At 40.8% G+C, this 16918-nt stretch overlaps 1 protein-coding gene across 12 annotated transcripts in view; it reads left to right on the forward strand.

Moving 5' to 3' along the window:
* BBX (BBX high mobility group box domain containing) overlaps window positions 1-16918 on the forward strand; it is a 140348-nt gene that overhangs the window by 26152 nt on the left and 97278 nt on the right. For 6 of the 12 annotated variants that reach the window (XM_059837209.1, XM_059837199.1, XM_059837145.1 and 3 more), the window contains one exon: window positions 7346-7476. The exons of the other annotated variants lie outside the window; for them this stretch is intronic. The gene's annotated coding sequence lies outside the window, so the exon portion shown is untranslated. Of the gene's footprint in view, window positions 1-7345; window positions 7477-16918 lie in introns of those variants that run through there. 12 annotated transcript variants of the gene reach the window in all.

Consider the following 16918-nt stretch of genomic DNA (forward strand, 5'->3'; position numbering starts at 1 on the left):
TTCATTAACTTCTGGCGAGTGAAGCTAGAATGTAGAAAAATAAATTGGTTTGGGGAATATTTTTGGGGGGGGAGTTGCATTTTTGAAGAAAAATACGAATTTTGACTTCTGGTAATCTGTTTTCTGTTCTCTTAAAGTGAAGTCTTGCACAGTAAAAACTTCTTTTAACCCTGAGTCCCACACAAACACTGTGGAGAAAACCACAGAGCAGAGGATAACACCTTTTTTTTAATTGAATGAGAAGAATTTCTCATTTAGTTTTAGATGGTATGTGGACAAAATGTAGAGAAGCTTTTAGAGGAGACGATGTAATAGTCACTGATTCACATGTGGCTTTGGTGTCAGGTCGTTAGACAAGAGCAGACATCATCACAAGGGATGTTACAGCAAGTATTTTGCTCTGGTATAAGAAACAGTAAGCAGCAGAAATTCAAAGGGATAGTTGAAAATTTTTCTTTTTTTTGCTGGATTTTCATGTTGGCTACTGTATTTATATGGTGTGTTCAGGCTGGCATAACCCCCTTTTCTTCATGTTTCCAGGGAGGAGTCCTCTGTCCTTGCTCACAGCTGTGGTGGCCTTGGCTGGGGCCAGCCATCCTCCTGCAGCTCTGCTTCCCGGGGATGGCTGCGCCAGGCCAGCTGTTTCCAAAACCATGATGTGTGCTGATGTACCCCTGCAAGCACCCTGGGGCAGGGTTGGCCCTCTCTGCCAGAGGGCAGGGGTGGCAGGGGAGGCTGTGGAGGTGGGAGAGCAGCCGTAGGTTAAAGCAACATAAGGACAGCTAAAGGTCAGGCAGGGTTTGCTCTTAAGTAAAACTGAATGAAAATTATTTCCCTGCTACTTTTGCTGCCCTGCTCACTTTTCCAGCCAGCACGTTTATGGAAGAAAATATAACCTGAATATGTCAGGAATGGGATGGCAACCCACCTGCAGGGACCTGACCTCTCCTCCATGCTTGCTCCCTCTCCCTCAATGCTGCCACAGAGACTGATCTCATCTCCTGCCATGGCTAGCGCAGCCGCCAGCTGTCCACAAATGCAGACAAAATATATTTCTTTAAGTCATTTCCCTGTTTTCTGAATCTTGCCCACTTTGTTCTCCAATTTTTTCCAGTGCCTACAGAGGTCTGTTGGGTTTTTGGGCCTTGAATGTGAAAGGAAATCTCAAAGTCACAGGTTACATCCCCAAACAAAGCTGAACTTCAAAATTCTGGCAGAAGTTACACCAGTGGGATCAAGCTCCAAAAATCTGAGCTGTAATTCAGGTGCTCAAGTTTCACATGGCACTTGATCACTGTCTTAATATACAAATGGGTGCCACACTTGGGCTTTCTAATGTGCAAGCTAATACTGAAACTTGAAGAAAATTGCAAATGTATCCTGAAAGTAGAACTCAAGCTTTTGTAATGGTTTTTCAGCATTTCATTAAAATAAGTTAAATTTGAAAGATTTATTTTTATATATTTTAGGATTTGAATTCAGTGAATGATATGTGAAATTGGAGGGAGTGTGAGGGGTTTTTTCCCCTGCAGTAAAGATTACAAGATTTGGCCCAAATACTGGAAGATTCTGTAAAAACAATTATACATTACTCTAAAGGAAATTTCAGATAAATAGTTGTGTGTAGTGGCTGTTTCTAATTGGGCTTGATGTTTTACTGCAATTAGTTTTCCATTTAGGAGGGAGGATCGGAACTATAAAACTTGATGTAAATTAGCAAAGTGAAATAGTTTTCAACTGCTCTTTGAGTCTTTGCATACCTCTTTAAAGCATATGTTTAGAAAATATTGGAGCAGTACATCTACAAAGAAAACTGGGTTGTTTTGGAAATCAGAAGTGTATGTCCTAATAAATTGTTTCTGATAGAACTAGAAAATAGAGAAGATTATACTAATGGAAGTTTTTTTTTGTTTTTGAAACTTGGGGTTGCACTTTAACCTCATGGAGAACAGCTCTCATTATTCTTAAAATAAAAACTAGACAAAACCCTCCTAATTTTAAGAAATTTTGATACTGGTAATGTGTTGGTGTTTTTTTGCTGCAAGTAATATGTGAATTTACATTGTGAGAAGTAAACTTCTGCATCTCTAAATTTGCAAGTAACTTGTTCTCATAATTCTAAAAAGGGGGCAACAGTAATAGGATTTTATTCTGCCACATTGTATGTAGTATCTGAGTACCTTCCACCTATGGCAGAGAAGACCTGGGATTTAACTTCTCAGGATAACAGTATGGGGGAGGGATAAGAAGAGACAGCATGCTGCTTGTTGTCAGGATTTTTGGCTTGGGTATTTTGTGCGTTATTTAGATTTGATGTTTGTACCTGAAGTTTTTCTAATATTTGAGATATGCGGGAGTGTACAGTAGGTAACAGGGGAGTGGCTTTCCATGATGGAAATGTGCTGTTTAATGTACGGCATAGCTCAGAAAACACTGCTGTGTACATGTGCATATATGAAAACATTGGATACAACTTCTAAGAAGTGCTGAGATCCAGGAATCATAAAAATGGTAATTCTGCTATTTCTGAATACACAGATTGTCAAAGTTTTCTGGAATGTTTTATCATTTAATGTGTCTGTTTAGTGTTATATTAATTGTGTGGTATTGCAATGTTATATAAACATTGGATTGGGAGATTGCCTCTGTTTTGAGGTGAATAGTGACTTTGTTTAGATTTAGTAATTAAAATTGTATTTCTTAATGGAATTAGAATAAAATGTGGAGCTTCAATGGAGATGCTACTTTATTAGTATTGCTGCAATACTCTCTATATATATGTGAGCACAGTTCAGGTCTGAATTTTACTGGAGGTGGTCTTACAATAGTAGACTGAAATTGCAGACTTGATTGGAGAATTCTTTGGATGTCTTCACTGATAGTCACTTCCAGGTTAAGTTTTGGAGTGTATTAAGCATATTCTCAAGATATATGTTTGTTTCAATAATTTCATTGTTTGCTGCTCACAACGCATGTGTGAGCTGCTGTATTTTCCTTGCTATATAGCAGGGGAAAGCCTCCACTCAGGCAGGATTAATCAATGTTACCTTTTCTATCTTCTTTGACCAGATCTTCTCCATCCTGGTCACTTACTAAGTGACTTTAATGCTCCAAAAGTACCCAGGCAACAAGCCAAGAGAAGTTGTCATGTCATGTCAGTTCAGGACAGGATAGATAAACTGATGGAGTGAGTAAATGTGTGATCAAACTACCTATGGCTTGGTTTGTTTTAAATAAATGTGGAGACAGTTTGATGCCTAATCTCCACCTGTCATTATTGCAGGGAATGAGAGGTGAGAAATAGTCACATAGAAATATATTTTGACAGCTATAGTTTAAGCAATACAAAACATCAAGTTAGTTTTAAAGCAGTAAATGCTTGGCTGAAGGTGCTTGGACTTCTAAGTGTGTTCATACCCACAAGTTTAGTGCTTGCTACTTCCTTCCTTATGCCTTCTTGTGAGGTAGATTTTTATCTAGTAGCTAAAGGATGATCCCTTTTGACCATTTTCAAGCTTTAAAAAAATTTGGATCTCCCTGCAAGAAAAAAAGCTGACAATTTAGTGGGTTTTTGTCTTTTCTAAAATTACTTTAAAGACATGAAAACATTGTCCTGTAGATATATGGGTGCCTGAAAGAATGAATGTAAGCCTACCAACAGACTCATCTTCCTAATTTCTTTTGCAGACCTGTAGGAAGTAATGAGTGCAGTGTTAAAACCTTCTCATGTACTGCGGTATCTGTACTGCAGTGGGAGACCTCTGAACAGGGTAATAACACTAGTCAGCAAAGATAATGACAGAATTCCAACTGGTTGGTAGTGTTAAGCACAAACTGTTTTGCTTTGAAAAGAATGATGGCATAACATGACTTTAACAGTCCTGGCTGTGAAATCATACTGAAATGGTAAACTTTGATTTTAAAATGTACTTGTTCTTTTCTTGACCTCAGTCAAGGAGACTTAGAAGAGACAGATGAGCAGAGCGTAATTACTCAAAGTACAAGCAGATGCTACTCTTGTTTCTCAAGGAACTTTCTTGCATAGAAAGGCAGGGTTAAAGAAATGGAGCTTTTTGTACTGAAAACAATGCAATACTTTGGCCTGTTTTTCTAGCTTTTTCTTTGTATGACCTGTCATCTTAAGGATGAAGTGCCTTTAATAATAAAAGACTGAAGTGGGCTGGTAGAGGAGGGTCTTTCAGAATAGTTTAAAGTCATTTGCAAAACAAATAATAGCAGGTTACTTAAAAAGATGTGAGAAAGTTTTATTTTGTTACCAAATCAAGATAGACTGAATATGTACCTTAGTTTTTAAAGATGTGCCTTAAGTGATTTGTTAGATAACCTCATAACAATGGTCAATTATATTTATTTGCTACTAGAAGTACTTCTTTTAGGGGGAAAAAAAAAGATGCTTCTGTTGCTTTTGAGGTTGCTGAATAAATCGTCCTTGTCTGTCATGAGTGCCAGAAACTGCTCGTCTGTATCTAGTGAAATACTCTCAGGTGTACCTGAAGTGAAAAAGTAGAGGAAGGAAGGAGGCTGTACTGTACACTGTAGCAACACATACCTGTCCATTGTTGGTGAGGACTAAGAAGTGTCCCTTCAAAACTGAATATCAAATTGAGAAGCAGAGGGAAAACAATGCTCATTGCTGTAGCATTTCTTCTATACAGCAGGTAGGAAACAGCTTCTCTGAAATACACAGAATAACTCTGAGATTGTTGGTGGGCTTGTGAACTCATTTATCTCAAGTTTTGTGGACTCCCAGAGCTGTGAGTAATGCAGTACAATTGTTGGTTTTGATTTGAAGAGAAGCCCAGGTATTTATGTAACAATAATTGTATCAGAAAATACAGTTTGGGAGTATCTTTGCTGTTTCTCTTAAGTTGTTTACTATTAAGAGCTCTTACCTGTATTTTCACCTTGTCTGCTGTTGGTCCACATACTACCACTGCACAATATTCCATGCAGGTTTTGTGGTTTCTTGGTTTAAATGCTCATTTAATCTGTTTGGCTGAGTGTGTAAATCACATTTGCAGTTTCGATACGGTTCTGGCTTTAAGATGTGTGTTTCCTTAGTAAGGAAGCAGCTGTATATGTCTCCAGTGCTAATAGTTTCCCCCCAAAAGAATCATTAAGTACTCATGGGAGTAGAACTAGTGTCTCAGTTTATGATTGAAAAGGGTTAAAGCTGCCAAACTACAGGGACACTAGTGTAGAAATGGCATTGATATGAAGATGGATAGGATGTGGTGTGTTGCTGCTCATATGCTGGCTAGCCTAGCCTGCATGCTGAGATTGAGGCTGCCTTTAGTCTCCTTGTGGCTATTGTGATGTTGCTGCAGCACCTGAAGATCCCGCTGCAATGAGGCTTTGCATCCGCTCAGTCGGAGTTGACTGCTCCATCGGAGGAGCTGTAGGTGGGGATGTATGTCTGCATCAGTGACCTTCAGCTTACAGCCTGAGGGTTCAGTGTAACTGCAGTCACCACAGGCAGGCTGTGAACTGGGAAGCCTTGGGACAAAAGCATGGGTCCTGTCTGTCCACTCCTGGAAATGAAGGCCACAGGCTTTGGAGAGAGGCCAGGAGAGAGTTGTGATTGTGTTTCTAGTTCAGTCTGGATTTGTCTACAGACTGAGCATAGGACATACTTTGAAGCAGTGTCAAAAAGTGAACAAGCCTCAGTGAATTTAAAAGGAGTCATTAAATACTTTCTTAGAAGTTGTTGAGTTTCATAATCTGGAACAGAATCTTCCAAATGGGAGTTAGACATGCTACAGGTTCCTGTACTGAGCAGACGAGAGAAAATACGTGAAAGAAGTGGTTAAAAAAAAAATTGGTTGGCCACCTTGCCTCTGTTTTCTGTTCTCCTGTCAGTATAATATAGTATAATGTAGTATAATATAATCCCATCAGACGTGATTTTTGAAAGTGTAAGATCTTAAACTGATTCTCTGTTTCATTTTGGCCCTGTATCTGCTCTGTACCCACCAGTACAAACACGCAGCATCTTGCCATATAGAGCTAATGGGACAAAACATTGAGACCTGAAAGAGGGCAAGACAAGTGTGAAAACCATGCAGTATCCCTAGTTACCTCCACAGCCTCATTTAGAAAAGCCCTAAATGCATGGGGATTGTTTCCTTTTGGCTGAGAGGTATAGATCAGATCCTAGCTGTGCGAGTGTTGCAAACATCCGCTGCCATGCTGTTTCCTGTTACGAATTTTAATTATTACTTTGAAACATTGGCTGATGGCTCTCACGGTAGTCAGTCCACCCTCCCTTGTGTTTTTCTGGCTTTTGTTTTCCAAGCTCACGTTTATTTACAATGCTGTATATCACTGTTTTCTGTGAGGTTTTTGTAGCACTGCCCTAATGACCCAAACCAGCCTTACTGCTGAGCAATGTGGGGGACAGGCAAGCAGCAGAAGCAGCCCGACTCTGGCACAGGCCAGGCCGGCAGCGCCAGCCTTCCTGGGGTTGCCAGCTCCTGCAGCGAGCGAGCTTCCGTGGCCTGCCTTCCCGTGGGAACAGGAGCCCCGTGGAGGTAGAGAAAGCTCTTAAAAGGGTGGGAGATGCTGTTGTCGAGGTTAAGCCCTGCTTAGAGTCAGTTTGAGTTTTAGAATGAAAAGCCTCTCAGTTCTTGAAGCTTGTTTTCCTAAAGAATCCCTCCCTTTTTCTTTTAAACTTCATCAGAAGAAGTAATTTACGTGCTAGACGCAGCAGTTCAGTCTTTCAGAAGATGCCATAATCTGTTGCTTCTAGCACGCCGGAGGAGTTCCCTCAGTTGCAGAGCAGGAGCGTTGAGTCCGTCCCGCAGGACGTGCCCTTTCAAACCGGCTCACGCGTGATAGCGGGCTCGGCGCCCACGGCAGCCCTCACCCCGGGCCAGGGCGAACTGGGAAGTATCCGGGGCGAGCAGGGAAGCATCCAGGGCCGCTTCGGGGCCGGAGGCTGTGGGGGCAGCAGGGCGGGCGGCGTGTGGGGGCCGCTTGCGCAGGGCCGGTACCTGTGCGGCGAGTGCGCTGCGCGGGGCTGCCGCAGGCCTGTGCCCCTGGGCGAGGGGGTGCTGGCGTCCCTGTCAGCCCCGGCGCTGGTATTTCAGTAATGCGGTGCTGGTTGGTCATACTGCCAAAGCCAGGCTATAAGGAGCGAGTCTTTGCTCCACTTTTCCTCGCTCCGTGCCTCCGCTCCGCCCCGTCCGTGCTCCCCGCGCTGCTGAGATCAGCTTCCTGCTTTTCGTTTCCCTCGGAACAGCGCTGTTACTCCTCCCCCGAAAGAGTTATTTTCATCGGGCTGGACTTAATGTCTGTGTGTGGCTGCGGGCTCTGTTTGTGACAGGCGAACGCCGGGCTGGAGAAGCGGTGTCACGGTGGTCGTGGTGTGTTGCCGAGCGCCAGGGCTGTAGGCAGGATGGCAGAGCGCTGCGCCGAAAACACTTGTGTGCCAGCTCTGTGACCGGGAAGGCAGAGGTGAGTGCCGCTCGTACCTCGCGGGGGTCCAGGCAGTTGTTGGAGGAGGAACCAAGAGTCGCAACCTAGCCCGGCTCAGTAACAAGAGACGAGCAATTATGTTGTTACCGTCTCCGATTAGATGGTTTTGCTCCTACTAATGCTGTAATGGAGTATTCTCAGGAAATGATGTATTTTGCTGTAGCAAAGATCTGTAGTCAATAAAAGTTTATAGTTTGTAAGTATCTGGATTTTCTCATTGAAAAGTATAAATAGGTATGACACAAATGCAGCCATAAAGGACAGATGATATAGATAAAGTTTACTCTAAACAACTTAAAAAATTCACTTACGTTATTTCAGGACTTCTGGATGGATTGAGTAGTGCAAGAGAAGAGACTTTACAGTGGCTTAGTAATAACTGTGGCTCTAGAACTGTGTGATGTATTTGAGGGAGTGATATGATGTTATAACAGGGAAATAAAATTAGAGACACGAAAACCAAAAAAGAAAAAATACTTTTTACAGTTGCCAAATATCTTTCAAAAAGGAAGCCAGGTTGGTTTAGAGAAAAATGTTTGTAATACTCTCAGTTGCAGAAGATGGACAATTTCTGTGGAAAGGTGTCAAATTACATTGTTGCATTGGATTTTTAAAATTATTTTTCTTTACAGAATGAGAACTGTGAATGTCACAGGTTCATTAATCAATTTTCAGCTTTTCAATGAGCATCATTCTCTGTATTCCCCCATATTTAAGTTCTGAAATTGCTAATCTGTAACTGGTGGTAGGTTACACAAATAGTTTGTGTTGTCATATTCTGCTTTTGCTGTGTTTTTATTACTGCCTGTTAACAGTCAGATTAATGGGATGACTTTGTTTGCTGTGGCCATGATGCTCTGAGTGATTTTGCAGAGGACTCTTCATGGGAGGCCACTCAAACACGCAGCTGTGGTGGGCCAGCCCGGTGTTGGATGCTGCCATCACAGCTTCAGGGCTCTGTCTCAAGGTCTGAGCTGCTCCCCAGGTTACAGGGGACAGTAGTAACAAATCAAAGATCTTGATCAGGATCATCTGAGGCCTAACCAGAATTGCTTGTGCTCATGATCCAGAGAAGGGTGTGTGATTTGAATAGTTGTTTTCTGTTCTGACAAGTTTAATTTATTGATTGTTCTATAAAATGAAAGACATGGACCCCTTTATTAGTTCTTACAGTGAAGTTCTCCAGTAGCTTTGCTGAAAGCCATTCTGGAAAGCATGTGTTTTTAAAGTTTGATGCATTGTGGTGAAAAATGAGAGATGTACAGTAAATTAGAAATTGGGGGTTGATTTCTGGTAATATTTTTGATGATGACTGACTTGCCATTTTTCCATGGTGGAAGTTTGTTCTGCTTCTTACCAGCAGCCTTATGCTTTAACAGGTCTTTCAAGAAGGCTGGAGAGAGACTTTTTACAAAGGAATGTAGTGATAGAACAAGGGAGCATGGCCTTAAGCTAAAGAAGGGTAGGTTTAGATTAGATATTAGGAAGAAATTTTTTTACTGTGAGGGTTTTGAGGCACTGGCACAGGTAGCCCTGAGATGTTGACCTGGAGGTGTTCAAGAGCAGGTGGAATGGAGCTCTTAGGAACATGGTCTAGTGGAAGGTGTCCCTGCCTGTGGCAGAGGGGTTGGAGCCAGATGATCTTCAAGGTCCCTTCCCGCCCCAATGGTTCAGTGATTGTATGCTTCTGTGATTCTTCAAGTTTCAGGGCAAGTAAAAGTGTTGTGTTACTGGCTCACACTTACTGCTTGCAGTTGAACAGCTTTGCAGGTAAAGGTGTAAGGCCAAAATGAAAGCAACAAACCACTTTTATAGCCCAGTCTGTGGCCTCCACTTGAGTATTGGTGGAGGAGCATTGTATAGGAGCATTGTATATAAGATTTCCAGTCATGTGTGACCTTGCATCTTTTATATTTATTTTCATGTGCTGGGTATACTGCACTGTATGGTTTTGCCTCTATGAAATCTCTAAATTCATTGCTACTGAATCTACTACTTGCTTTAGACTTGTGCTCAAGAAATTAACCCTGTGTTTTGTCATTATTCCGAGGGATAAAATAGTAGCTAAAGACATTTATGTGCTGTGCACATTTTATCAGTGTGTTAAAAAGACAACACAAGACTGTTTCTTTCAGTGTGTTGAATCTAAAGATAATTCTACATGCTAATGTCTTAACAAGAAATGTATGGTAAATGTGCTTACGCTGTAGACTTCAGTTTTCCATTGTGGTCCCGAGTATCAACCCTTATTGGCCTTTTTACTTTCATTCTGCCAGTAAGGAAACTCTGTAGCACTGAGAACCTCAGCATGATGTGAAGCATCAAGCACAACAGCTATTGGACCTTTTTGCTGTTTTATTCAGTTTGTGCCTATTTTCAGCATCTCAGCTATAATTGATAGGAAGCTGCTGTCAAAAATCCAACCTGTATCAATAAAGGGCTCATACCAGGGGCTCTACATTTGGTTCTTCTAACTGATTTTCCTGCTTCAGACAGCTAGAGTCAAAGCATTTGCTGCTTCTCTGTCATACTTTGGCAGCCTGCTTTTCTCTTAGCTTATAGAAATCGGATAATGTATTTTGGAATCCACTGAAGGGTGACAAGAAGTTGTATCTTAAAGCAGGATACTTCCTCATTGGAGAGATCACAAAGGTACTAATAAGTGCTCTGTATTTGTAGGCACGAGGAATGAAGGGAATGGCTCCCAGAGTATTTTTTTTCCGCCTTCAACATGTGTAATGTTGACCACCATCTTCATAGTAGGTAGAAGATACAGACATTATTTGAATTATAGCTCGCTGATAAAGAAGTGGAATAAGACACATTTAGCAGAAGTAATTTTGAATCAATATATTTAAATGGCAGCGCTGTTACTGAAAGAAACAGTCCTTGCATCTTGGGGCCATGCTAGTGTTTTTGTTGTATTATGAACTGGACTGGAGGAATGATCATAGCTAAAATTAATGGTTTTTATTGGCTTAACTCTTTCTACCTAAATATAGAACTGATCCACTACTTGGTGGATCAGCTAATGTATTGTGAATCAGACTTAAGAACTAAACAGTTCTGTTGCCCCCTAAAAAGGGGTCCAGGAGTGTGTAGTAGAAAAGCAGGACAGGGGACATGACTCATTTTGGTTTCAGAGCTGGCCTATGCTTGCTGCTTGTCAAGCTGGAGCCTTAAGGGCAGGCTAAGTAAAGTGCAAGAGGAGGAGGTGGATACATCTCCAGAAATAGAGCACTACTGTCTATTTCTTCTACTAGGGACTTATATGTATCTTTTAAACATGATTTTGCAGTCTGGATAGTTTCCAGAGCAGATAGCATCAGCTAGTTAGTGATGCTGATGATAACATGTCTTAATTGTGATGTTGTTTTTATCTTTCTCCTGTGATCCTTTATGAAGTTGATGCTGTAAGGTGTCAATTTCATCAGTTACTCTTGAGATTTTCAGTAGTGGTGAACTACCTGAAAAAGAGCAGATGCTCAAGTGGCCTGTAAAAAGAGTACATTTCTCTGGCCGATATTCTAATATTTTTGTTTGTTGTTTAAGTGGCAGGGTGATATTAGTTGCTCAAGCATTATTTGTGGTGTACAGGCAAGTTTTTGTTAGTAGTTTTCAAGCTTTTGTCATGTGTCAGGTGCTGGCAAAATCAACAACAGGTATTCAGCATGCATTCACTGGTGCTGTGTTTTGGCTAGGGAAGTTGAATGTTATATCCCAAGGTAAAGTTCCTTTTCTGAGATTTGCTAATGTACACCCATGCATTTTGTTTTGGGTCTTGTTACTTTCTGTGAGACTTCTTGCAAGTACAGTAATCCATGATAGTGGATTTTGACAAGGGATAAAAGGATCAATGTTAACTTTGCTTTGAAATTGCTCAGGTGGTAGAGTTTAGAGTTGAAAATGTTGTCTCTGCTCCTTCCCTTGCCCTATGAAAGCAAACTGAAAACCATAGAAAAATGTGGCATATTGAGTCTTCAGATTTTTAAGTAATATTTTAGGGTACCTTAAGCTGAAAAATTATACTGTTAATTGAAAACTTTATACAAAATTATAATTATACATAAAAGTTATAAATAATACATAAATACATAATAATTATAATAATACACAATACATAATAATTATAAATTATACATAAAATTATATTACTTTATACAAAAAATAAAATTATGGGAAGTAACAAGCGGAATGATAGTTTTAGGATGAGAAAGAAAACTTACTGTAATATCTCTGTCAAGCTTGCACAGCTTTTATAAAGCCAAAAGGACTGAAACAATGACCTAGAAATGCAAACACAACAAAAACATTATAAATTTGGCTACTTGGTTTGATTGTATCTTTCTTTCAGAGGGAAAAATAAGATTTTCTCACTTTTTGTTGTAAGTAAAGAGTATTAAGAGTAAAAAGAAAAATAATGCTTTCTTTGGTAGCCAAGTTATGGCACAATACAAGGGGCCTTAAATGCTCTGGAATTGATGCAGCTGGGCCGTCATCTGTAAGTACACAGCTTCTGTGCACTTTCAGGGGCACTGCCCCTGTTGCAGCACCTTCTGACAGTGTTGTGTCCAGCCTCCTCATGGATGTGTTGTAACATCAGCAGCTTGGATCGTTCTCCTTGGACTTCTGTGTGTGATGATGCTGGGAGAGCCTCGCTGGGAAGCACGGTCACAGCAGTGGAGGGACCTTGCAAGGAGCTGGGGTCATGTGCTGCTTTGGGACAGTCTTCCCTGATGGCCAGCTAGCCTGAGTTGAAACCATGGCAGGATCTGAGATTCTTCAGTTGTGAAACTTGAGTATGGAAAGGCATGGCTTTGTGATACTCTACAGATTGCTTCTTTTCTCAAAAGCAGCCAGAGAAGGTGCTGCCAGAAAAACATGTGCATTTCAGCTGAAGATGAGCAGGATCTGCTGCAGGGGAAAGTTACTTAAAATGTGTCCACCTCTTTTTATCTGTTAGTTCACTACTGCACAGTAAAGTGCTTTTTATGATATCAGGAGGTTAAAATACTTTCAAATTAAAGGGATATCTTTATGCAGATGTTAAAACAAAATAATTTTCTCAAACTAATTTAAAAATTAAACTGTCTGTAGAAATGAAAAAAAATTGAGTTTTCCTATTCCCTGCTAGCTACAGGAATATATAAGGGTGTTTTAAATTTAAAATTGTACTAATATAGCTGTAACTGTTCCATACTTAAATAAATAACTTTCTTTTTGTAACTCATGCTGCCCCTCAAAGCTTGTTAATGTATGTATTAACTTGGAAGTAGCAATCAGGTGTGTAAACACCTGAAAGGTTTTTGGGTAAAGATGCAGGCAAATTCCACATGGGCCTATTGTGCATTGATGAAATCTCAGTAAACAGAATTTTGGTGCAACTCACTCAAGAAGCAGGTTCTTGCTAGTCAGTAACAGTAAAATGTTACTAGATTTCAGGTATTTCCTTCTCCCTTCAAGGCTCCCGTAAGGCAGGCAGCTAGCCAGACCCCATTTGTAAAAAAACCATGGTATAGTCTAACAACACAACTGAGGCCTTCCCATCTGTAGCAGGACTCGTGGTTTATTCAGAATGATCACAGGAATAACACTCTGGTAGAGGTTTTCTGAATTAGATGCTGGGCTTTCACTGAACATCTGACTTGAGTCCCTGCTCTGTGAATTCTGAATCTGCACCTGGAGATGTTTGCCGCAGGTACTGACATCTGCTTTCTGGTGGACCTCGAATGAGACAAGGAATCCAAATTGATGTGTTGAAGTGGTGGTTAGGCAGAGGAAAAATAGGTACTTTCCGGGTGAGCTTTCATAAGAAGTTAATATACTCTAAATATTATCATCAATTTACACTGTTGCTTGTGACTACATTTTTGGCAGTATGGGTTGACAAATGCACATAAAAGCAGGTAAATCCTTTGCTCTTGGTGGTTCTAAGAGGTATTTCAGCTTGTCCTGCAGGTCCTTAGAGAAAGACATCTTCAGTTGACTGATAACTCTAGCACATTTCTGCTGAGTAATTAAGGTGCAAATAGAGGCTGTAGAGATGCTTAGGCTTCAGTCAGTAATGTGTTTGTTTTAAGATAGCCTCCTTGATTTATAACTAGAAAAAAATTAATTCTTGAACATTGTGCCATCTCTTGAAGATGATTAAGGAGCATAATATGATCCCTTTGTAAAACCTGGTGGGGAGCAAGGGGGCAGGCAGCTACCCAGCTAACCAAAGTTCCCAGGTAGTCTTTGTGTGGTAAGACCTCTAGAAAAGGCATGTTATGGCTGTCTTCTGGGGTGGTAGAAGCCTGGTCAATATCATAAACCATTTATCAAAAGGAAGTATGCCAAAGTATGTATTTGCAGCACTAACAAAGTGCATGTTTTGTACAAAGTACCGTGCTTTGGCTCATCTGCATATTAGGAAGTATTAAAAGGTTCAGAAGACGCTTCCCATTTTAATGTTAATGCACAGAGGGAGGGGCTTAAATAGTGGCTGTGGTATTTTGCAATTTCTTGTGTTTCCAAGTCTGCCACTAATTTTGTTTTCTGCACATTGCCTTTGCAAAAAAGGCGTACGGTGTGGCATTCACTTTTATCTTGCACGTACCTGCAAAAAAGTGTGTACACTTATCTACACTTTTAAACACTTAGGTATGAATATGTATGTAATAGAAAAAGTATGTGCATCTTTGCTGTGGTAACAGGACAAAATGAGCTTTGGTGGCTATTTCTGATCCCCATTCACTCTTGCAGTTTACTGAAAACAGGAGACAAGGCAATGAGTCTTGGCCTAACACAGTAGACATGCGTAGACCTCTGGTACTGTCTGCTACTGATTTCATCAGTGACATTTTTTAGCATGTTGTGTTAGACCAGTAGTGAGCCCACACTATCACTGTTGCTACCAAAGAGAATCTTATTTTTAAAGTACACAGATAAAGAAATAAACTTGAAGTGAATTAAATTTGTGTCTAAGTAAAAATCCAAATAAAGTCAATGTTATATAAAGTCATAAAAGTGGCCTTATCTGTTATATGATTCTGGCTAGTTAAGGCTAAAAAATACTGATATTATTTTTTGACAATGCAAATTAGGCCTGTTTAACTAGAGAAATAAATCTGGGTAGTGCCTGTACAGACCTCTGAGTGCTGCAGAACTGTTCTCTCACTTTCAGAGAGAAAAGTCCAGTCTCTGTGACTGGACTGCTGATCAGTGAGTAGCAAGAAATAGCTCTTGGTGATTTACTGACCTAAAAGGATAAGATGTCCCCCATCTTGGAGAAATAAATATGGTTTAGAGTCTGCAGGTCCTCCACATAGGGGTGAATCTGGCCAACACTTGTTAGACATGTAAAGCAAGGTGAAGGTTTTGCCTGCTGGGATCAGAGCTTTAATCATTACTTAGCTGCTGCTCATGCCCTCACCATTTTGAAGGAATCTTCTCTCTTTAATTCTGACATTAGGGCTTGCAAGGATATTTATTTTTCTTTCACGTCTTTTGTATAGTGTGGTACCGCTGTTTTCCACCTTCAGCTGCAGATTGAAATAGGTTGGGATTCCTTAACCATACCAGAATGATAATTTGCATTTTATAGCATTTTTCACTTGTTGTACCTCAATGATAATGGAAAAAGCTAGGTGACACCTTTGTGACTGAAGTGATTGAGGCAGGTGGAAGCTCTGAATCACAGGAAGGTTAAGTATGAATTTAAGGAAGTTTTTTGGCTTCCCTGAAAGGTTTGGAGAACCTATGGTTCCTTATTTTGAGGGTAGGGAGGGGAAGCTGCTGCTGGGATTAAGTTATAGGCTGTTAAACTGCATGGCAGGGTGTAAGGGGGCATATTATAAAATGGTGTGAAAGTTGTGTGTGATGATTAGCACTTGATGCTCACTGTATTAGAGTTACCTCTGATGAACAGTGCAAACATCCTAAGAGAAAATATGCAAATAGCAACTCCTAGTCTGTGAAGGAATGGTAGCAACATGTTCTTCCAGAGTCTGGCATTAGTGTGGTAGCAAAAAAGATTTCCAGGAACAACAAAAAGCATAAGACAATCCTGCCTAAGGTGTGTTTAGGTGTCTGCAATTCGATCATTCAGCAGGTAACACAGATTAACACAGAGTAAAAAAACGGATCTGAGTTTGTTTTGAAACCAAGGTGTTGTTATGAAAAATCAGCACCAGTTTTTCACTTTCTTACATAGTTGAAATGGCCATTCATTAGAAGAATGAATATTTGTTGTTTTCATTAAAAATTCTACTCCTAAATTTCTGTGGCTGGAGGGGTTGTACAGAGAACTGATAGCCCATTACAAATATTTATGAAGCTTAGTAAGATTTTTATAGATGTTGATACTGTTTATCAAAGCATTATTTTAACTCATACTTCAGATACCTGTTTAATCTATTATGGTTCTTTCTTTTGCTAGGTAGCTTTCTTTGTTACTAGGTGGCTGGTTCTCCTATGGCTGAGAGCCCTTACCTAAGTTACCCATGTGCTTTGTCCAAGCCTTCACAGTGGGTTTGTGGCAGAGGAGGAATGTGGGCCAAGGAAGATCCTTTGGCTTGCCCTGCTGCTGCTTAGCAGTTTAATCCATGTCACCTGAACTGGTGCTTCCCAGGGGTAGCAACTTTACTCAGAAAAGGTTTGCCCACCACTGAAGAGGAACAGGCAGCTGCACAGGGGCTAGAAATAATACAGCCATGTCTCCTCCCAAGCATGAGGAGAGAGCTTGGGTTTGGCCTTGACATGGGTTGGAGGTGGGAAACTAGTATCTAGCGCACACTAAGGAACATCAACAGGGAACATCATGAGCAAGGCTGCAAGGACTGTGCCATGGTTCAGATACTGGACCTGCAGTGGACTCTTGTCCGTGCTTGCATGCTTTAAGCCGTAAAAAAACCTTGTCTTACCTTGGCAGCTAGACTACAGAAGCTGGTGAGGCTGCAGGAATTGTTTGTGGCCACTAGATGACTCCTTCAGCCTGCCGGTGGATAAACTCAGAGCTGAAAAGAAGTCTGAAGAGCTGGTGCAGGAAGGAGGGGCCCATCTGAGAGAGGTGCATCAAAATTAACGGGTTTTGTATCTCCCAGCTGATGGAAGTGTTCATGTGGCTTTTAGTTTGAGGTGAAGTAGTTCAGGGTGATAAAACTCTACAGATCACTGATTTGGGATGTTTGTTAATAAGTTTGCATTTTCAAAACGAGGGTCCTAACCTCCATCAGTTTAGGCTGGATTCACTGAGGCAATAAACATGTGAAGAAGCTAATTTTACAAGTTGTATTACTTGTTGACTAGACTGCAAGTGACACCTGGGTTTGTGAGGAGCTCTGGCTTTTACTTTGCAAGCTTTCATAAAAAGAAAACTCACTGAACACTCTACCCAAACCAGCAGCAACATCATGTTATCTTTGCCACTTCTTTGCATCTT

Source organism: Haemorhous mexicanus, chromosome 2 (genome assembly GCF_027477595.1).
Source record: "Haemorhous mexicanus isolate bHaeMex1 chromosome 2, bHaeMex1.pri, whole genome shotgun sequence".
In the NCBI taxonomy this organism is placed as follows: domain Eukaryota; kingdom Metazoa; phylum Chordata; class Aves; order Passeriformes; family Fringillidae; genus Haemorhous; species Haemorhous mexicanus.